This window comes from Ambystoma mexicanum, chromosome 6q (assembly GCF_040938575.1).
Source record: "Ambystoma mexicanum isolate Mex_15411 chromosome 6q, UKY_AmexF1_1, whole genome shotgun sequence".
Taxonomy (NCBI): domain Eukaryota; kingdom Metazoa; phylum Chordata; class Amphibia; order Caudata; family Ambystomatidae; genus Ambystoma; species Ambystoma mexicanum.
The window spans coordinates 1,614,839,207-1,614,862,062 of record NC_090937.1 but is presented as its reverse complement, the minus strand read 5'-3'; the positions used below and the strand labels follow the sequence as shown (position 1 = coordinate 1,614,862,062).

Genomic DNA, 22,856 nt, shown 5'->3' with positions numbered 1-22,856 from the left:
ATCTGAACTAAAATCACCCGCTATTGTAATGAAACCGTCCTGATTATTATCAATCCAATGATTCCTCTACCCTAGCTAGAAACACCACATTTAACATTCACAATCAACAGTCTAACCAATTATCAACTGGGAAATGCAAAACAACCTCCATAGCCCCTCTCTGAATATTTGGTACTGAACTATTCCTCCCCACAAGATGTGATTTTATGGCCGTAAGCAGGCCTCCCCACCCCCTGAGGGTGGCACCCCAAACTTTTTTCAGCTACCTGCAAATAAACAGTAAGGACATCCAACATGGAGGCACTCAACAGCCAGGTTTCTTGTAGCAATGCCCAATAACACGGACCCCAAAAGCTCATTAGTGAACAAATGTAAGTTCCCACATGAGTTCCAAGAAACCAGATTTAAATCTTCACTAAAGATGGGGTTGTTTCAAACAACAATTCATAGCCTTAGTATTCATAGATCTTGAGATCCATGACCAGTCATCCCCTCAATTAATATTTTTCATGGGTGGAGAGATCAGATGGATTTGGAGCCCGATTCCATATGATCATTTACTGAAATCTTCAAACCTTGTGGGAAATAAGCATAATTAAGAGATCCTGTGATCCCCGTGACAAGGATCCCTAGGGAGTAATATCATAACCCAACATCCAAGCGGGGGGGGGGCTCCCTTAGAATCACGCCAAACTATCCTAGAGGCTATGTTCATTGTCACAGGATCTAGTCTCCCATTGGAAAACTCCACTCTTGCTATATCCCTAGTAGGTATAGCCCAACGATTGGGAATTTCAGAAAACATAGCCAGTACACATTCATATGATTCACAGGCACAGGACAAGTATCTCGCAGTATATATTAACAATAATCGATTAGGACGTACTGGCAATGGTAATACTTGTGATCGTTCATATGAATGATTATTTCCCAGACCACTTGACCCAGGTAAACCAGAAGACGGTGCTTTCAGTGTCTAATTGGATGGGGACACGCCACCTAGCAGTACATTAACCGGTCTGCCGGTGCCAGGCTTTACTCCGCAATATGCACACTTGGCTCAGTAGAGCCCAAGACACCTTACCCCATATTCCTTTCCCAGTTATAGGATCTTTAGTAATTAATGATGGAACAGTACCAGTTGGCTCCATATCGTGATCCAATAGCACTGGAACACACCTTTTCTCGAGATCACGTATACCAATGTATGCCTTTTGCAGAGAGTTGGCCAAATATAACATGTTGATTGTGGCTTAATCAGTTTGTAACTTCTCACCCAAATCCGGGATCAGTAATTTAATTAATAATGTCCACATCGAGCATCTGACACAGAAGCTACGACCGCAATCCCCACATTAGCTTTGACATTCTCTTTCCCCGAGCCACCAGCCTCAACAGGGCATTGTATATGTCCTATAAGAACTGCCATTAATCTTCTCAGCCTTCCTATTCTTTGTTTTGCTTGTTTGCTTTCCCGACGACTTATCTTTACAAAGGGTCGTAGGGATGGCCGAACACGACTCATCTGTGGCAGTTCTTAAGGCATTAGTCATTTGAGGCTCCCCTCCATCCTTCACAGTGGCCTAGACTCAAATTGAGTGTCGGGTATCACAATCGTTGGTTCCACTAGGTTAGGTTGATGAATCCCTGCAGCTAAGCACATTGCCGGTGACCAGGATATTTCCAGTGGTGCACTCCCTTGCAGGTGATGCATGAACCACACTCCCCAAAGTAAGCCCCACTGATATCCCGAAGCATTCTGTATACCCAAGTTTGCAAACAAATTCTGAGAGCCTAAATATATGGCTACACTATTGGTAGGAGGAGAGCTTGAATTTGACTCCCCATCGCACGATTATCACCTGCATTCCCAGTTTTCGATATTCTATCAGGTTTTTTACAAATAGTACCAAACACGACCGAGAAGTTTTACTTCATATAATGCAACAAATGCTGTTGAAACGCAGTTCAAAGCAATTATAGTAGAGGAATTATGGACTCCATTTTGAGGTTGTCGCAACAGTGATAATAACCCACTTCCTTCACTGGATTGAGAAGATGAAAAGGAGGAGCAATCGCTATCCTCTTCTTAGAATATAGAGTGTGTGTCTATGTAGCGATCACTCTCCTGACCTAAATTCAGACTTGTACTTATATCCAGTAAATCTGGATCTAAGACAGACAATCTCACATTTGGTGGTCGTGGTCCCCCTCTCTCTGTCCCTCTCTCCCCCTCTCTCCCCCTCTATCCCCCTCTCCCTCCCTCTCTCCCTCCCTCCCTCTCTCCCTCCCTCTTAGCAGGGCACCCACTCATAGTTGGAATCTGATCATTCATAGGAGACCGGCAGGGGGACAGACCAAGCAAGTTCAAACCGAATAAACTGAAAAAGGAACAGAATTGGGAACCGCTGCAACACAACCTTTAAACCTTAGGTCATACATTCATACGCCCACTTTAGTCTTTAATCAAGAGACTAACAAGAAAATAATGTGTCTCAGCACACTCCATACAACTGCTGAAGTGCACTCTCCTGCACTTCCACGGGTAAATCCGGTACTTCCATGCAGTCAAAGGCAACCTCACTGCACCAGCACCCGCCTGCTGCTAATCACGCAATATACCCATTAACGAGGAGTCAAGTCATGCTGATACAGCGGCCAAGAGCCTACGAACCAGGAAGCCCTGGGACTGCAGAGACCAGGGTGGACCGAGAACACATCCCAGTCCCACCTGGTAATCATCTCCTTGCGGCACAGTGCTGTAAGGCTCCTTTAATAAATTGCCACTCTCAACCTGGCCATTGGCATGGGGAAGGTACCATGTTGCTTTGCTTAATATTGGAGGTATTCCACCATTTTATGTCACACAAGTGTGACTGGGCTCATACGGATACCCTTCGGTCCAGAATATACTTCACAGTGGGTCGATACCAGTACATGTAGAAATGTATTGCACGCAGCAAAGTTCAATTCATTTTCATAAATAATACACCATCATTAATCTGTACTTGTGTTCAGGCTTCATGTGCTCTAGGTGTTAAAAAATGACTGGACCTGGCTTGTCCTATGCTCCTTGGAGCCAGCGTAGGAAATTGGGTGGAACTCGATGGAGCGGAGCACCGGCAAACTTTGTCAAGAGTCGGCAGGAACACGAGACTGAATGCAGGAACAGCCTGGAGGAAGTCTCACATGCCATGTAAAGGCTGTCCAAATTTGTATATATGTCTTGCAATTTAAAGAAATTTTTGTTTGGATGAGTGTTAAGACCATTAAAAAACGCAGAACACAACTTCTATTAGTCAAAGGGTTTCTCACTGAATCACTAGAATAGGCAATTTAAGATTTAAAAATGGGTGCTTTCTATTGTTCCCAAAATGATCTTTGCTTTTATGCAAATTGCCAGTCTTGGTTTCCATGAAGAAATAGGGTGTTTCGTGAAGTGCCCTGGCCTCACCCCTTGAACACACCCCCCTCCACGGCCTCTACTCGCAATGAGAGCGCTGTTCCCAGAGTAATTATTTTTTTCCATTTCCAGTACTGCTTGGAGCTTTTTGGCATGTTGTACGGAAGCCTACCTCATAGTACGTTACATGTCCTTTACACTTGCGCATTCTCAATGTCACTGGGCCTAGTAAGATTGTTGCTTTTGTTCTTCCTTGTTCCCCTCTCATGCCTCGTCGCGCTCTGAAACACGTGTGTATGAGCACGATAGAAATAAAATATCAATGTCGCTGTTAAGGTACTCAAGGCATTTGACAGCTAACTCCACATCTGCGTCCATACTTGGCCGCCATTGCGTTTGGCTCACTCAGTTTTGGATGAGTTGCTCCTAAATGCCCTTAATGCTCTGCTGAAATCATGGTAGCACGATTGTCAGTAATTCGGGAACACCACAGCCTCCATGTGCAAGAGATCCAATGCTCCTTTCAGGTATTGTTGTGAGAATTGGTGCATTCCGCTAACACTTGGCCAGCTGTTCATTGCAGAGTCATTTGACGGGTTCTTTACCCTTTGGATTTTTGCAACCCACTGTTATCTTCATATACAATCAGACCCTCCAGGAAATTGCGGCATGAAATGGCATATTTTGCAGCATGAAATGGCAAATTTTGCAGCACATTTTTTATTGACTGGAGGGTGTAAGATTGGCACACTGCAGGAAAGAGGCAGTCTCCAAGGCTACAAGAAAGCTAGGATGTCGTTATGTGTAGCTTTCATTTAATAGGATGGTCTCGGGAGGAAAGCTCAGGGGCAACGTGCTCGCCTTGGAAGCAAGGCGACACGGAGCAACACAGGTTCAATCCCCGGGTCCGCGCTTAGAAACCTCTGGGTAATAAGTGCGACATAAATAACCAATCATATCAAGAGTCCCAGATGTGCTGGGTTTGCAGAGCAGTGTTTGTTTTGGCTACGTTTTTGGTTTAATGTGCCCGCCTAGTTTATATTATTAACTGTATTGATCATTTTCAGTTGTAAGCCTGACAATATTCCTTTTCTATGTTCTCCGAACCCCCCAAACACCCACACAACTCACACGTTTCACCAATTCCCCATCACAACTTGGCTCCTGAATCTCTCACTTTGTCCCACACATGCTCTGTCACAGTGCCAAGTCACAATTTGCACTCCCCAGTCCCTGCCGCGCTCCAAGTCATATTCTCAACTCACACCTTTTTCTCTGCAATTCCTATTGCAATGATTCTTTTGTGCTGCTTCTGCATCTTGCTTCCTTTCTCCCATTCTATCGCGCTCTTCCCTCATCCTTTCTCCCAATCTATCACACTCTTCCCTCATCCTTTCTCCCATTCTATCGCGCTCTTCCCTCATCCTTTCTCCCAATCTATCGCGCTCTTCCCTCATCCTTTCTCCCATTCTATCACACTCTTCCCTCATCCTTTCTCCCAATCTATCACACTCTTCCCTCATCCTTTCTCCCATTCTATCGCGCTCTTCCCTCATCCTTTCTCCCAATCTATCGCGCTCTTCCCTCATCCTTTCTCCCATTCTATCGCGCTCTTCCCTCATCCTTTCTCCCATTCTATCACACTTCCCTCATCCGTTCTCCCAATCTGCAGCTCACTGCCTCTTTCCTGCCCACCGCTCCCTCTCCGCTTCTTTACATCCCCATGCACACCTCTTCTTCACTTATGGAATGGGTCAGAGCTGAGGCGCGCAGGGATATTCTTGGGAACGCCACTATCCTCTCACGCATGTTATGTGGCGTCACTCCCTTAAGAACTGGCATCTCCCGCCATGATGGTGTCCAAGATGGGCTCAGACATCTTGAGATATGGCGGGTTTGGTCACCAGGGTATGGCATTCAATATGCTAAATGGCTTCAGCCCAAACGGTATAACAGAAATGCTGCTGCTTTTTGACATTTTTTTCGATTTCATTTGTGATGATAATCCTGGTGTTAGGAATATACAAGTAATTTCAAAAATGTGTTTGTGAAATATTGGAGAAAAAAAAGCACAAATGTACCTTGTGGTAAAATCCTGATTTTAACTTAATGAAAACATTGTGCAACTGTTGTTTGAGTTTCATGAATGGCAATCCTTGTCAAAGTTCATATGGGATCCTTTCCCAGAGCGAGTGCAGGTCTCGCACCAATCCATGCAGCTCAGTAACCTTTTCCTTTAGATGTACTTTCTGGAATCCAGAAGATGTCCGGATCAATATTGTTTTCTACCAGATTAGTAATACCAGACTACAAAGCAACACATTTAACATCAATGTGCGGCTCTGCAAAAATAGAAAAACCGCCCAGCCTTAAGAAAAGGATATAATGGGAGATCATGATTTAACTCATCCGATACATGTGGAGTGCATCTCCGCGTGGGGCTCACCGGACAGATGTGCAGTGCATCTCAGCGTGGGGCTCATCTGATACATGTGGAGTGCCTCTCAGCCTGGGGCTCATCTGATACATGTGGAGTGCCTCTCAGCCTGGGGCTCATCTGATACATGTGGAGTGCCTCTCAGCCAGGGGCTCATCTGATACATGTGGAGTGCCTCTCAGCCTGGGGCTCATCTGATACATGTGGAGTGCCTCTCAGCTTGGGGCTCATCTGATACATGTGGAGTGCCTCTCAGCCTGGGGCTCATCTGATACATGTGGAGTGCATCACAGCCTGGGGCTCATCTGATACATGTGCAGTGCATCTCCGCGTGGGGCTCACCGGACAGATGTGCAGTGCATCGCCGCGTGGGGCTCACCGGACAGATGTGCAGTGCATCGCCGCGTGGGGCTCACCTGATAAATGTGCGATGCATCTCCGCTTGGGGCTCACCGGACAGATGTGCAGTGCATCTCAGCGTGGGGCTCATCTGATAAATGTGGGGTGCATCGCCGCTTGGGGCTCACCGGACAGATGTGCAGTGCATCTCAGCGTGGGGCTCATCTGATAAATGTGGGGTGCATCGCCGCTTGGGGCTCATCTGATAAATGTGCGGTGCATCTCCGCGTGGGGCTCACCGGACAGATGTGCAGTGCATCTCAGCGTGGGGCTCATCTGATAAATGTGGGGTGCATCGCCGCTTGGGGCTCACCGGACAGATGTGCAGTGCATCTCAGCGTGGGGCTCATCTGATAAATGTGGGGTGCATCGCCGCTTGGGGCTCATCTGATAAATGTGCGGTGCATCTCCGCGTGGGGCTCACCGGACAGATGTGCAGTGCATCTCAGCGTGGGGCTCATCTGATAAATGTGGGGTGCATCGCCGCTTGGGGCTCACCGGACAGATGTGCAGTGCATCTCAGCGTGGGGCTCATCTGATACATGTGGGGTGCATCGCCGCTTGGGGCTCATCTGATAAATGTGCGGTGCATCTCCGCTTGGGGCTCACCGGACAGATGTGCAGTGCATCTCAGCGTGGGGCTCATCTGATAAATGTGGGGTGCATCGCCGCTTGGGGCTCATCTGATAAATGTGCGGTGCATCTCCGCTTGGGGCTCACCGGACAGATGTGCAGTGCATCTCAGCGTGGGGCTCATCTGATAAATGTGGGGTGCATCGCCGCTTGGGGCTCATCGGACAGATGTGCAGTGCATCTCAGCGTGGGGCTCATCTGATACATGTGGAGTGCATCTAAGCTTGGGGCTCATCTGATACATGTGGAGTGCATCTCCGCTTGGGGCTCACCGGACAGATGTGCAGTGCATCTCAGCGTGGGGCTCATCTGATAAATGTGGGGTGCATCGCCGCTTGGGGCTCACCGGACAGATGTGCAGTGCATCTCAGCGTGGGGCTCATCTGATAAATGTGGGGTGCATCGCCGCTTGGGGCTCATCTGATAAATGTGCGGTGCATCTCCGCTTGGGGCTCACCGGACAGATGTGCAGTGCATCTCAGCGTGGGGCTCATCTGATAAATGTGGGGTGCATCGCCGCTTGGGGCTCATCTGATAAATGTGCGGTGCATCTCCGCTTGGGGCTCACCGGACAGATGTGCAGTGCATCTCAGCGTGGGGCTCATCTGATAAATGTGGGGTGCATCGCCGCTTGGGGCTCATCGGACAGATGTGCAGTGCATCTCAGCGTGGGGCTCATCTGATACATGTGGAGTGCATCTAAGCTTGGGGCTCATCTGATACATGTGGAGTGCATCTCCGCTTGGGGCTCACCGGACAGATGTGCAGTGCATCTCAGCGTGGGGCTCATCTGATAAATGTGGGGTGCATCGCCGCTTGGGGCTCACCGGACAGATGTGCAGTGCATCTCAGCGTGGGGCTCATCTGATAAATGTGGGGTGCATCGCCGCTTGGGGCTCATCTGATAAATGTGCGGTGCATCTCCGCGTGGGGCTCACCGGACAGATGTGCAGTGCATCTCAGCGTGGGGCTCATCTGATAAATGTGGGGTGCATCGCCGCTTGGGGCTCACCGGACAGATGTGCAGTGCATCTCAGCGTGGGGCTCATCTGATAAATGTGGGGTGCATCGCCGCTTGGGGCTCATCTGATAAATGTGCGGTGCATCTCCGCGTGGGGCTCACCGGACAGATGTGCAGTGCATCTCAGCGTGGGGCTCATCTGATAAATGTGGGGTGCATCGCCGCTTGGGGCTCACCGGACAGATGTGCAGTGCATCTCAGCGTGGGGCTCATCTGATACATGTGGGGTGCATCGCCGCTTGGGGCTCATCTGATAAATGTGCGGTGCATCTCCGCTTGGGGCTCACCGGACAGATGTGCAGTGCATCTCAGCGTGGGGCTCATCTGATAAATGTGGGGTGCATCGCCGCTTGGCGCTCATCTGATAAATGTGCGGTGCATCTCCGCTTGGGGCTCACCGGACAGATGTGCAGTGCATCTCAGCGTGGGGCTCATCTGATAAATGTGGGGTGCATCGCCGCTTGGGGCTCATCGGACAGATGTGCAGTGCATCTCAGCGTGGGGCTCATCTGATACATGTGGAGTGCATCTAAGCTTGGGGCTCATCTGATACATGTGGAGTGCATCTCCGCTTGGGGCTCACCGGACAGATGTGCAGTGCATCTCAGCGTGGGGCTCATCTGATAAATGTGGGGTGCATCGCCGCTTGGGGCTCACCGGACAGATGTGCAGTGCATCTCAGCGTGGGGCTCATCTGATAAATGTGGGGTGCATCGCCGCTTGGGGCTCATCTGATAAATGTGCGGTGCATCTCCGCTTGGGGCTCACCGGACAGATGTGCAGTGCATCTCAGCGTGGGGCTCATCTGATAAATGTGGGGTGCATCGCCGCTTGGGGCTCATCTGATAAATGTGCGGTGCATCTCCGCTTGGGGCTCACCGGACAGATGTGCAGTGCATCTCAGCGTGGGGCTCATCTGATAAATGTGGGGTGCATCGCCGCTTGGGGCTCATCGGACAGATGTGCAGTGCATCTCAGCGTGGGGCTCATCTGATACATGTGGAGTGCATCTAAGCTTGGGGCTCATCTGATACATGTGGAGTGCATCTCCGCTTGGGGCTCACCGGACAGATGTGCAGTGCATCTCAGCGTGGGGCTCATCTGATAAATGTGGGGTGCATCGCCGCTTGGGGCTCACCGGACAGATGTGCAGTGCATCTCAGCGTGGGGCTCATCTGATAAATGTGGGGTGCATCGCCGCTTGGGGCTCATCTGATAAATGTGCGGTGCATCTCCGCTTGGGGCTCACCGGACAGATGTGCAGTGTATCTCAGCGTGGGGCTCATCTGATAAATGTGGGGTGCATCGCCGCTTGGGGCTCATCTGATAAATGTGCGGTGCATCTCCGCTTGGGGCTCACCGGACAGATGTGCAGTGCATCTCAGCGTGGGGCTCATCTGATACATGTGGAGTGCATCTAAGCTTGGGGCTCATCTGATACATGTGGAGTGCATCTCCGCTTGGGGCTCACCGGACAGATGTGCAGTGCATCTCAGCGTGGGGCTCATCTGATAAATGTGGGGTGCATCTCCGCGTGGGGCTCACCGGACAGATGTGCAGTGCATCTCAGCGTGGGGCTCATCTGATAAATGTGGGGTGCATCGCCGCTTGGGGCTCATCTGATAAATGTGCGGTGCATCTCCGCTTGGGGCTCACCGGACAGATGTGCAGTGCATCTCAGCGTGGGGCTCATCTGATAAATGTGGGGTGCATCGCCGCTTGGGGCTCATCGGATAAATGTGCGGTGCATCTCCGCTTGGGGCTCACCGGACAGATGTGCAGTGCATCTCAGCGTGGGGCTCATCTGATAAATGTGGGGTGCATCGCCGCTTGGGGCTCATCGGACAGATGTGCAGTGCATCTCAGCGTGGGGCTCATCTGATAAATGTGGGGTGCATCGCCGCTTGGGGCTCATCTGATAAATGTGCGGTGCATCGCCGCTTGGGGCTCACCGGACAGATGTGCAGTGCATCTCAGCGTGGGGCTCATCTGATAAATGTGGGGTGCATCGCCGCTTGGGGCTCATCGGACAGATGTGCAGTGCATCTCAGCGTGGGGCTCATCTGATAAATGTGGGGTGCATCGCCGCTTGGGGCTCATCTGATAAATGTGCGGTGCATCGCCGCTTGGGGCTCACCGGACAGATGTGCAGTGCATCTCAGCGTGGGGCTCATCTGATAAATGTGGGGTGCATCGCCGCTTGGGGCTCATCGGACAGATGTGCAGTGCATCACAGCCTGGGGCTCATCTGATACATGTGGGGTGCATCTAAGCTTGGGGCTCATCTGATAAATGTGGGGTGCATCTCCGCTTGGGGCTCATCGGACAGATGTGCAGTGCATCTCAGCGTGGGGCTCATCTGATAAATGTGGGGTGCATCGCCGCTTGGGGCTCATCTGATAAATGTGCGGTGCATCGCCGCTTGGGGCTCACCGGACAGATGTGCAGTGCATCTCAGCGTGGGGCTCATCTGATAAATGTGGGGTGCATCGCCGCTTGGGGCTCATCGGACAGATGTGCAGTGCATCACAGCCTGGGGCTCATCTGATACATGTGGGGTGCATCTAAGCTTGGGGCTCATCTGATAAATGTGGGGTGCATCTCCGCTTGGGGCTCACCGGACAGATGTGCAGTGCATCTCAGCGTGGGGCTCATCTGATAAATGTGGGGTGCATCGCCGCTTGGGGCTCATCTGATAAATGTGCGGTGCATCGCCGCTTGGGGCTCACCGGACAGATGTGCAGTGCATCTCAGCGTGGGGCTCATCTGATGCATGTGGGGTGCATCTCCGCTTGGGGCTCATCTGATAAATGTGGGGTGCATCGCCGCTTGTGGCTCATCGGACAGATGTGCAGTGCATCACAGCCTGGGGCTCATCTGATACATGTGGGGTGCATCTCAGCGTGGGGCTCATCTGATACATGTGCGGTGCATCTCAGCGTGGGGCTCATCTGATACATGTGGGGTGCATCTCAGCGTGGGGCTCATCTGATACATGTGGAGTGCCTCTCAGCCTGGGGCTCATCTGATACATGTGGAGTGCATCACAGCCTGGGGCTCATCTGATACATGTGGGGTGCATCTCAGCGTGGGGCTCATCTGATACATGTGGAGTGCCTCTCAGCCTGGGGCTCATCTGATACATGTGGAGTGCATCACAGCCTGGGGCTCATCTGATACATGTGGAGTGCCTCTCAGCCTGGGGCTCATCTGATACATGTGGAGTGCCTCTCAGCCTGGGGCTCATCTGATACATGTGGAGTGCCTCTCAGCCTGGGGCTCATCTGATACATGTGGAGTGCCTCTCAGCTTGGGGCTCATCTGATACATGTGGAGTGCCTCTCAGCCTGGGGCTCATCTGATACATGTGGAGTGCCTCTCAGCCAGGGGCTCATCTGATACATGTGGAGTGCCTCTCAGCCTGGGGCTCATCTGATACATGTGGAGTGCCTCTCAGCCTGGGGCTCATCTGATACATGTGGAGTGCCTCTCAGCCTGGGGCTCATCTGATACATGTGGAGTGCCTCTCAGCCTGGGGCTCATCTGATACATGTGGAGTGCCTCTCAGCCTGGGGCTCATCTGATACATGTGGAGTGCCTCTCAGCCTGGGGCTCATCTGATACATGTGGAGTGCCTCTCAGCTTGGGGCTCATCTGATACATGTGGAGTGCCTCTCAGCTTGGGGCTCATCTGATACATGTGGGGTGCCTCTCAGCTTGGGGCTCATCTGATACATGTGGAGTGCCTCTCAGCTTGGGGCTCATCTGATACATGTGCGGTGCATCTCAGCGTGGGGCTCATCTGATACATGTGCAGTGCATCTCAGCGTGGGGCTCATCTGATACATGTGGGGTGCATCTCAGCGTGGGGCTCATCTGATACATGTGCAGTGCATCTCAGCGTGGGGCTCATCTGATACATGTGCAGTGCATCTCAGCGTGGGGCTCATCTGATACATGTGGGGTGCATCTCAGCGTGGGGCTCATCTGATACATGTGGGGTGCATCTCAGCGTGGGGCTCATCTGATACATGTGCAGTGCATCTCAGCGTGGGGCTCATCTGATACATGTGGGGTGCATCTCAGCGTGGGGCTCATCTGATACATGTGCAGTGCATCTCAGCGTGGGGCTCATCTGATACATGTGGAGTGCCTCTCAGCCTGGGGCTCATCTGATACATGTGGAGTGCCTCTCAGCTTGGGGCTCATCTGATACATGTGGAGTGCCTCTCAGCCTGGGGCTCATCTGATACATGTGGAGTGCATCTAAGCTTGGGGCTCATCTGATACATGTGCAGTGCATCTCCGCTTGGGGCTCGTCGGACAGATGTGCAGTGCATCTCAGCGTGGGGCTCATCTGATACATGTGCAGTGCATCTAAGCTTGGGGCTCATCTGATACATGTGGAGTGCATCTAAGCTTGGGGCTCATCTGATACATGTGCAGTGCATCTCCGCTTGGGGCTCGTCGGACAGATGTGCAGTGCATCTCAGCGTGGGGCTCATCTGATACATGTGCAGTGCATCTAAGCTTGGGGCTCATCTGATACATGTGCAGTGCATCTAAGCTTGGGGCTCATCTGATACATGTGGAGTGCATCTCAGCGTGGGGCTCATCTGATACATGTGCGGTGCATCTCAGCGTGGGGCTCATCTGATAAATGTGGGGTGCATCTCAGCGTGGGGCTCATCTGATACATGTGCAGTGCCTCTCAGCTTGGGGCTCATCTGATACATGTGCAGTGCCTCTCAGCCTGGGGCTCATCTGATACATGTGGGGTGCATCGCCGCTTGGGGCTCATCTGATAAATGTGGGGTGCATCTCAGCGTGGGGCTCATCTGATACATGTGGAGTGCCTCTCAGCCTGGGGCTCATCTGATACATGTGGGGTGCATCTCAGCGTGGGGCTCATCTGATACATGTGGAGTGCCTCTCAGCCTGGGGCTCATCTGATACATGTGGAGTGCCTCTCAGCCTGGGGCTCATCTGATACATGTGGAGTGCCTCTCAGCCTGGGGCTCATCTGATACATGTGCGGTGCATCTCAGCGTGGGGCTCATCTGATACATGTGCGGTGCATCACAGCCTGGGGCTCATCTGATACATGTGGAGTGCCTCTCAGCCTGGGGCTCATCTGATACATGTGCGGTGCATCTCAGCGTGGGGCTCATCTGATACATGTGCGGTGCATCTCAGCGTGGGGCTCATCTGATACATGTGCAGTGCATCACAGCCTGGGGCTCATCTGATACATGTGGGGTGCATCTCAGCGTGGGGCTCATCTGATACATGTGGAGTGCCTCTCAGCCTGGGGCTCATCTGATACATGTGGAGTGCCTCTCAGCCTGGGGCTCATCTGATACATGTGCGGTGCATCTCAGCGTGGGGCTCATCTGATACATGTGCAGTGCATCACAGCCTGGGGCTCATCTGATACATGTGCGGTGCATCTCAGCGTGGGGCTCATCTGATACATGTGCAGTGCATCTCAGCGTGGGGCTCATCTGATACATGTGCAGTGCATCTCAGCGTGGGGCTCATCTGATACATGTGGGGTGCATCTCAGCGTGGGGCTCATCTGATACATGTGCAGTGCATCTCAGCGTGGGGCTCATCTGATACATGTGGAGTGCATCGCCGCTTGGGGCTCATCTGATACATGTGCGGTGCATCTCAGCGTGGGGCTCATCTGATACATGTGGGGTGCATCGCCGCTTGGGGCTCATCTGATACATGTGCGGTGCATCTAAGCTTGGGGCTCATCTGATACATGTGCAGTGCATCACAGCCTGGGGCTCATCTGATACATGTGCAGTGCATCACAGCCTGGGGCTCATCTGATACATGTGCAGTGCATCTCAGCGTGGGGCTCATCTGATACATGTGCGGTGCATCTCAGCGTGGGGCTCATCTGATACATGTGGAGTGCATCTCAGCGTGGGGCTCATCTGATACATGTGGGGTGCATCTCAGCGTGGGGCTCATCTGATACATGTGCAGTGCATCTCAGCGTGGGGCTCATCTGATACATGTGGGGTGCATCTCAGCGTGGGGCTCATCTGATACATGTGCAGTGCATCTCAGCGTGGGGCTCATCTGATACATGTGGGGTGCATCTCAGCGTGGGGCTCATCTGATACATGTGCAGTGCATCTCAGCGTGGGGCTCATCTGATACATGTGGGGTGCATCTCAGCGTGGGGCTCATCTGATACATGTGCAGTGCATCTCAGCGTGGGGCTCATCTGATACATGTGGGGTGCATCTCAGCGTGGGGCTCATCTGATACATGTGCAGTGCATCTCAGCGTGGGGCTCATCTGATACATGTGGGGTGCATCTCAGCGTGGGGCTCATCTGATACATGTGCAGTGCATCTCAGCGTGGGGCTCATCTGATACATGTGGGGTGCATCTCCGCTTGGGGCTCATCTGATACATGTGCAGTGCATCTCCGCTTGGGGCTCGTCGGACAGATGTGCAGTGCATCTCAGCGTGGGGCTCATCTGATACATGTGCAGTGCATCTCCGCTTGGGGCTCGTCGGACAGATGTGCAGTGCATCTCAGCGTGGGGCTCATCTGATACATGTGCAGTGCATCTCCGCTTGGGGCTCATCTGATACATGTGGAGTGCCTCTCAGCCTGGGGCTCATCGGACAGATGTGCAGTGCATCTCCGCTTGGGGCTCGTCGGACAGATGTGGAGTGCGCCTCTCAGCCTGGGGCTCATCTGATAACAGATTGGGCGAGGGCAGAGTTGAGCTCATATTTTAACTGTGATAGGGTCAGTGATCTGACCCAGTCACGAGGAGATGGGGACCCCTCTCAGCCTAGAGTGGAAGGCCTGGGACAAGGAATTCCAGATCCAGTCCTGCCCAGATTAAGGGTTTTGGTTGGGCCCCAAGCCCTGCCCCTTCTTTTTGTGCCTGCATGCATGAATTGAGACGCACCATCTTTGCTTCATACCTGTACTGCAGGATGCTGGCTAGTTGTTTCCCCAAGAAAACTTCAGTTCCCAGAAGACCTGGGGTGAAAGAGCAAGTGGTCCTACTGGCATAGAAACTACAAGAGAGCTCCAGGAAGTAGAACAACCCATGCCCCGAGAGCAAGCAATCCTAGGGGCCCACGCAGCCGGGACTCCAATAATGGTTCCACCCCACGCAGACCACACGGCACTCCGTTCAGCTGTGCGCTCAATCACCTGGACAATGCGGGTACAAGGCAGTGGAGCGGACCAGTTACCTATCCAGCATCCAATACACGCCAGCAAGTCACCACATAGGACCACATATCGAAAGGGCGAGGGTAAGTACCCTTTTTTATCCATGGGGGAAAAGGCAGTCAGAGATTGGCTGGGGTACCAGCAGAGGAAGATAGGCCAAGGGAAGGGGGGAGACAGGAAAACGGAAGGTGTGCGTTATCCGGGTGTGGTGAAAGAAAGTGGTGGAGGACCAAGAGACGAGGCCAGAAAAGGAAAAGTGGAGAACAGCGTGGAGGGGAATTAGTGAAAGTGTGCCAGAGGATGTGTTGCTTGGTTACAGAAAGTGGTACTTGGTTGTGGTTGCTCCTAAGCAGGGAGTGAATGGGATGGTAACTGGAAGGGTGAAAAGAGAGAGAGGGTGAAAAGAGAGAGAGAGAGAGAGAGAGAGAGAGAGAGAGAGAGAGAGAGAGAGAGAGAGAGAGAGAGAGAGAGAGAGAGAGAGGGTGAAAAGAGAGAGAGAGAGAGAGAGAGAGAGAGAGAGAGAGAGAGAGAGAGTGAAAAGAGAGAGAGAGAGAGAGAGAGAGAGAGGGTGAAAAGAGAGAGAGAGAGAGAGAGAGAGAGAGAGAGAGAGAGAGAGAGAGAGAGAGAGAGAGAGAGAGAGAGAGAGAGACACGTAGGCAGAGAAACAGGAGGGTCTGAAAGGAAGCGACCAAGTGGGGCCAGAGTGCCTGGAAGGCCCCTATCCTTGGAGAGTAGGACCCTAAGAGGGACATTAGAGCAGATACCACGCAGCCCCTAAGGGAGTCTTAGAGAAGGTGTTGTCTAATAGGGGATACCCATAATTAGTAACAAGCCTGTGGTTCGGGGACCCCTAGGTTAGGGAAGGAACAGCCCGCAGTAGGACAGAGAGAGGGGCGCCCCTTAGAGAACCCCTTTACGATTTTTACAACAACCTTTGAACTGGTGTTCTTAAGGCCATCTGCGACCTATCTGATGGGTACAGGTCAGCTTGGAGCGCATCTCATAAATGAGGGGTGCAACAGAGATTGGCTCATCTGATAACCGAACTGCGCAGGTCCGGTTGGAATTCGCGCGTGCGTACCACTGCAGGAAAGCACTGCGTTAAGTAAATAGTGCAAACACAAGCAGCCATCACTTAAGGGCAAGTGGCTTGAAAAATGAAATGGGAAATAAAAGCCTGGAGGAAGCGGGTGGGCCGAGATGGCAAAGAATTGGTGGGCAATTCAAAGAGAGCGAGCGGGAGGCCTCGAAGCATTGGATGTACACACGTTGCCCCATTAGAAGTCAAGCATTAAGCAAAGAAATACCTCCAAATGTCCCTTAAATGGTTCAAGCTATCGAAATTGCATTTACAATAGTAATAGTTCATCTAACACTAAAATGACCCCAAAAGAGCCGCAGGTGCGCCAAATCTCGCGGAAATGTATAACATTCCTGTCTACCCATCACTCCAGGGGCTTAGCCATTCTGGTCCGTTACATGTGCATATTCCAGAGCCACCATTGGAGCCAAATTAGATTACTGTAACGTCTTATTTGCTCAGGGGCAGGGGAGAGGGCGGCAAGAGTTCCAAAAGATCGCCAAGCGCAACAGTAAGCCTGCGAAGGGAAACAATGGAAAGGGGAGGAGCAAGGGCTTCATATGCAGCGGGCGCCCGGCACAGGAGCACTTGCAGCTCTTCCAGCAGCCGGGTGCCCGTCAACCAGGAGAGGATTTTGTTTTCCCACCCACCCACCCTACAGCTACGGCAGAGCCTGGACGTCGTCGCCGCAGGACGACAGTGCGGTGTTGTGGCGACCAATGAGAAGAGAAAGACTCCGAATGAGCCATTGCTAAACCGGAAGGGGCTTCGCCCAGTCTGGACAGCGCCTCCTGGGAGCCTAAACGGCGGGGGTGTCTGGCGGTAGCAATTGGGGCTCAGCTTCCCCCCAACAAACGGCGCTCCCCCAGTCCGCAAATACCTGCAGGGGCAGGCGGTTCTCAGACTCGAAGGTCTTGGGGGAGTTGGGCCTGCAATGGACATGGTTAAAAAGGGGGAAGCAGGACAAGGAGCAGTCGCTACATCTTTGGAACTATTTTCAAGATCTGTTGCTGTGGTTGTATATATGTGAAAATAAATCTGCGGCCTTGTTACGCCAAACTAAAGGAAATGTCTCATTCAGCACCTTACTGGAGGGGAAAAAAAAGGGGCTGGCAAGAATGAGAAATGGGTGATACACATGGCCTAACTAATGGACAAATGCCCAGGTTATGTTCTCTTGCGTGGGGTAGTTTAGTCACTCACACTGCATCCATCCACCCATCAGTAGGTCTCCTGCCCTCGCTAGCTCTCCGTCTGTTACCTCAATCCTACGTCCTGTCCACCGGCACTTTGTGCCTTTCCCTGTCATTTTATGTGCCATCTTTTGTCATTGTACGTCTATCTGTCTGGCAATAGGTTCAATGTAACCAAGAACCACAGACAGGTGCTCTGGTCTTTCTCTGTGTAACTAAGTAAGCACTGCTGCAACAGCGCCACAATGCCCCACGGCCGCTTTATACATTTAAATAAATATTTCAGGGATAGACCTTTGATATCCTCTAGTTCCATTGTATAGTCTTTGCAAATATGCTCCGGTACTTTGGTTCCAAAAACCCCATCAGCCTAAGGTTTAGGGGCACCCCCAGATGCTACCCCAGGGGCTGAGGCAGATGGGGAAGCAACTAGATGGGTGGGTCAGTCTGAAAGAAAAGAGCCCGTCCGATCCCATGTAGTGTCCCACGAGGTCCTGCTCTTGCAGAACAGACGGGGGCAACAAGACCACTGCCCTCTTTAACATCATGAGCCCAGACTAGGAAATGGGCAGCAACAAGGCGGAACTGCGCTCCATCAAAGTTTGCCCACACAGGGATCAAAGCAATGGCTGAATAAATGCACACTCCTTGGCCTTGCAGATCGCCGTGATCAATGGCCGGATCAATAGCCGCACTGCTCGGGTTTAATCTTCCGCTTTCAGGCGACCCCAATGCTGGAAACCTCAGTTTACCGGTCCTGGAATCAGCAGCAGCCCTGGCGAAGCGCACACACTGACGCAACATGCCTCCTCGTCCAGTGCCGGCATCATAGACAGCCCTGCCAACACACCTTCGTTTTACAGGCAACATGCCCTCCTTCTCAAAGCTGGATCTCGTAGGCAGCTCTCGTAAAGCACCTCGGCTTTAGTGCCACTCGCCTGCTATCGCTGTGGTTGAGCCCGTGCCAGGGCAGTCGCACATCCGCGGCCCTCCCCCTACCCCCCGCTTGCAACTCTCCAGGTCTCTCCTGCTGTCATGCTCCGCAAGAGACGGTCGTAAAACTAGTGTTGCGAGCACACCAGTCCCTCTGTCACATCACATGCCACGTATGCCAACACAAACAGCCGCGCAGACGGAGCTCGCTTCATACCTCTGCGGCGAGAAGGGTAGTGCGGCGCCAGGGGGTAGCGGACTGACTTCACACGCCCCTGGGCCCCGAGCCAAGGACGTGGCCACAGCAGGCCTGCAGGGTGAGCAGAGGAAGGCTGGCTAGAGGCCAGGGATGCCATGGAGAGCGCCCGCCCATCCACGGGTGCCTTACCTCACCGTGCAGCTCCCGGAGAAGCCTGCCTGCTCGGAGCGCTGTTCAGGGCCCGGTCCTGCAGAGTAATATGCACTCACAATAGCATGCAAAATAGACCATAATCCTGTTGGGGGTGGGGACGGGGCAACAGAAGTCCAGATGTGATGCGTTGCTGCTCTAAGAGGCTCAGGCAGCAACGATGCTCAACCCCACACCGACATCATGATGGCAGCGCCCCAGCTCTGGGAGCCTGGCTACCATCCCTGTGCGGCGGCACTCAAATGCTCTCCTAGGTTAATATGCTTTTATTTGTATTTCTTTTTTTTAATTAGCATCTATTGGTTTTACTCAAAAACAATTCATTTAGATGTAACCAATAAAAAGAAAAAAAAAGGCAGTGCTTTAAGTGGGCCGGAGCCACCTGAGGGCGGGCCCCGGCAGTCTCCAAAAAGTGGGGCTGAGCCGAGGCTCTCGGTCCCACCATAATGTTGGCGGGACACATTATCCTGCTGTGGCCGCAGCCGCGACGGGCGATGCGCCTGCATTAAATCAGACATGACAGAAGTGCAAGCCAGCCACAGCGACACTGACTGGCTGGCACTTCTGTCAGTCACGGTAAATTCTCAGATGAGGGGGTCACCAGAGGAAGTAACTGTGCCTTAGTTTCCCCAGGTCGCCGAGGCGTCTTTAACCCTCAGCGAACCTGGGGATTCCGTGAATTAGTTTGAGGTTTATAAAAGATGGCTTGAAAAGTACACAAACCATAAGGTATGCACAGATATATAAATGTTATATATTAGTGTGTCCACCTTACTATGGTTTGTGTACGTTCCAAACCATATTTTATAAACATAAAGGTTACATATTTCTATGTTTATAAAATATGTCTTGCATACTACACAAACCATAGTAAGGTACGCACACAAATCTATAAATGCTTACGTAGATTTACATTTGTTTGCGTACCTTACTACAGTTAGGCCACCCCCATCCCAGAAGACACGTCCTCAAATGAGGGACCCCTCGATTTCTTATACCATTTATAGCACTGCTCCTAGTCCTAAGCATGCCCGTGGCGGGGCCTACGGTGCCCTGGAGGCACCCGCTGACCTCCAGGGCCGTCAGGGGCAGCATGACGCGCAGATGAGGCCGGAGTCCGGCTCTGCGCAATAACTTCCCTTGGGTTTTCAGCAGCGCCTTTCCGAGGTGGGAATTTTTCAGGCAAGTGGCGCTGCAATGGGACCTTTCGAACTTGAAGACCCTGCGACCCCGCGCATCTCCAATTAATGAACACACCTGTGACTGCATCCAAGACGGTTAAAGGGTGTAAAACAACAACGCTACTTTTTACAGAGCAATTTAGACGCAGGATGGCCACTACCTTGACGAGCATTAAATGCTCCCAACAGCGTGTATTACAGTTAACTAGGCGTTTCTGACGGATAATCTGGTAGCACTGTCTCGGGAGGATAGCTCAGGGGCAACGTGCTCGCCTTGGAAGCAAGACCACATGGAGCAACGCAGGTTCAATTCCTGGGTCCGCGCTTAGAAACCTCTGGGTATTAAGCGTGTTATAAATAACCTATCATATCATATCAGGTGACTTTTATTTATTTTTACACAATTGTTTTTTACAGAGGGATCATGTTTATAATAAACAGCATCTGTATAATGTGAACCTAAAAGTTTTAACGTGTGTTTTTTACGCTTCACTGTATCATTTGTATTGTAAAGAAGGGCACGGAATGGAATTGCCTATTGCTCCACTCCCAACCTCTTCGTCATACAAAAGCACGAGCGTTTCGTTTACGCCAGCATGCCATTTTTATACTAGCTTCACTGCTTTTGATTGTTATGGACTCCGACTACGTTTGCAAGTGGATTCCAAAGAAGGCCATTGCAACCACAGACTACCATGCATTAGGTGGAATAAGAAATCGGGGAAGGGGTTTGGGGGGGGGTCATTTGGGGGTGTGGCTTGTGGGATGGGCGTGGCCGAAAAAGTACACAAACCATAGTAAGGTACGCAAACAAATCTATTAATGCATGCAAGTATTTGTATAAATACCGTATTATGGTTTGTGTACTTTGCAAACTACCTTTTATAAAATATCGATTTATAAAAGATGGCTTGAAAAGTACACAAACCATAGTAAGATACGCCCACAAATATATAAGATTTAAATGTGTGTACATACCTTATGGTTTGCGTACTTTTCTATGTTTATAAAGATGGCTAGAAAAGTACACAATTCAAGCCATCTTTTATAACCCTTTGCAACGGACATTGCCTAAGGCGTCATTGTCCGTCGGCAAAGGAATTGTGCACTTTTCAAGCAATCTTTTATAAACCTCAAAATATTTAAAGGAATACCCAGGTTCGCCGAGGGTTAAAGATGCCTCAGCGACCTGAGTAAACAAAGGGACAGTAACTTCCTCTTGTGATCTGTCACTCGAGGGGTCACTAGAGGAATTTACAGTGACTGGCAGAAATACCAGCCATCCACAGCATCGCAGTGGCTGGCACTTCTGTCAGCTTGACAGACTTAATGGAAGGTGCATCTCCCATCGCAGCTGCGGCGGGATAATGCGTTCCGCCAATGTTGTGGTGGGACCGGGAGGTCCCGGCTCAGCCCTACTTTTTGGAGACTTCCGGGGCCCAGCCACGGCGGGCTACGGCCCACTTAAAGCACTGCATAAATGGCAAGTGACATTTATTCAATGTGCACTGTAAAGTGTTATGATGCTTTCCCTAAAGACAGATGGCCTAGATATGCACTGTGTTCTATGTGATGTCATAGAACTATGTTAGCTGTGTATTGTTTGTGTTCTATTTTATGTCAGTTGGAGAAGTTACAAGGAGGAAGGGAGACTCTGAATTGTTGGGGGTCTTTTCCTTATCAATCATCTCAATAAACCTTATAATTGATCTTACCTGTCTTCCCAGGCGTCTTCATAACAATGGCGACGAGGATGGGATGGTGCTGAAGACACGGAAGACAGGAGACCCCCAGCAACATCGTCGTTGGCCCGCTCCTCTTTGCCCCGGCATTGAAGCGCTGGCCTGAGCTGTGAAAAGCGGCCCCACCGCGGCTAGTACGGCCGCCCCTGCGCCGATCTCCGCGGGCTGCTCCGCCACTGCCTGGCGTCGAGCGGCCTGAAGAGCGCAGCAGCAGCATCCCGATATTCCCTCCGTTGGAGCTGCAGCGACCGTTTCGGGCGAGAAGAAGTGTGCATCTCTCCAGGGTGAGTGGCGATCCTCACCCGTGCCTTCGCGGGCTGCTCCGCCTCATCCCGGCGTCGAGCGGCCTGCTGTGAGGAATTTTCCACTCCGGTACCACGGACTACGCGGCGAGCCTGATCCATCGTTCAGCAGGCTACTCTGCTTTCCCACAGAGTCGAGCGGCCGTTGGATCATCTTTGAAGCCATCTGCATCCCTCAAGTAAGTGTGTGCCCGCCCCCCAACCAGGTTCATCTGCAGTCGCATAAGTGTGTCCTGTTTGAAAGACGAAGTGAATCGATCGATATTGGCCTGTATCCGTGAAAGCGAAGAGGAGCCGGGCAACGTCACTCACCAGCTACCGCAAACCTTCTTATAGAGGCGCAAGGTGAACGAAGAATAGGGGACGGCGTGCTTTGCAGAGCCCGCGTCCTAAAAAGCTGGGCCAATATCAAACGCCCGTGGAATACACATTCGTGGGGGCACATACTGAAGCGAATAACTAACGCATTGATGGTAATAGAGGAGCAGGATGAACATGGAGAGATGCGCCTAATTTAGTGGGTAATTCACTAATAAGCACAGGACATATTCTGGTGATTTGCATTTTAGGAATAAGACGTGAACTCTCTGTCCAAAGTATCAGTCCTACCTCTACTGTATCACACACACAGCAAGAATGGCAGCCTTACCGGGCATAGCGGGCCCACCTATATTCATGCCAGCTCCAGGTGCTGCAAAGATAGCTTGGCCCCAATGCCACAAGGGGTTTATGCACTATATGAAAGCTGCCGGAGGAACATCGTATTCCAGTGAGAGAAAGGGGGTATTACTTTTACACTTTCTGGGGTACGAAGGTCAGAATTTTTGAAACTCTTCCTCAGATGACTGGAGATGGTGCTGGTGATGACATGAACGAATTTGAGTTGGCTTTATTGAAGCTTGA

The 22,856-nt window shown here is 51.5% G+C and overlaps 1 protein-coding gene across 2 annotated transcripts in view; it reads right to left on the bottom strand.

Moving 5' to 3' along the window:
• DQX1 (DEAQ-box RNA dependent ATPase 1) overlaps positions 1-22,856 on the bottom strand; it is a 512,398-nt gene that overhangs the window by 372,062 nt on the left and 117,480 nt on the right. Inside the window, exon 1 of one of the 2 annotated variants that reach the window (XM_069632366.1) lies at positions 18,708-18,728. The exons of the other annotated variant lie outside the window; for it this stretch is intronic. The gene's annotated coding sequence lies outside the window, so the exon portion shown is untranslated. Of the gene's footprint in view, positions 1-18,707; positions 18,729-22,856 lie in introns of those variants that run through there. 2 annotated transcript variants of the gene reach the window in all.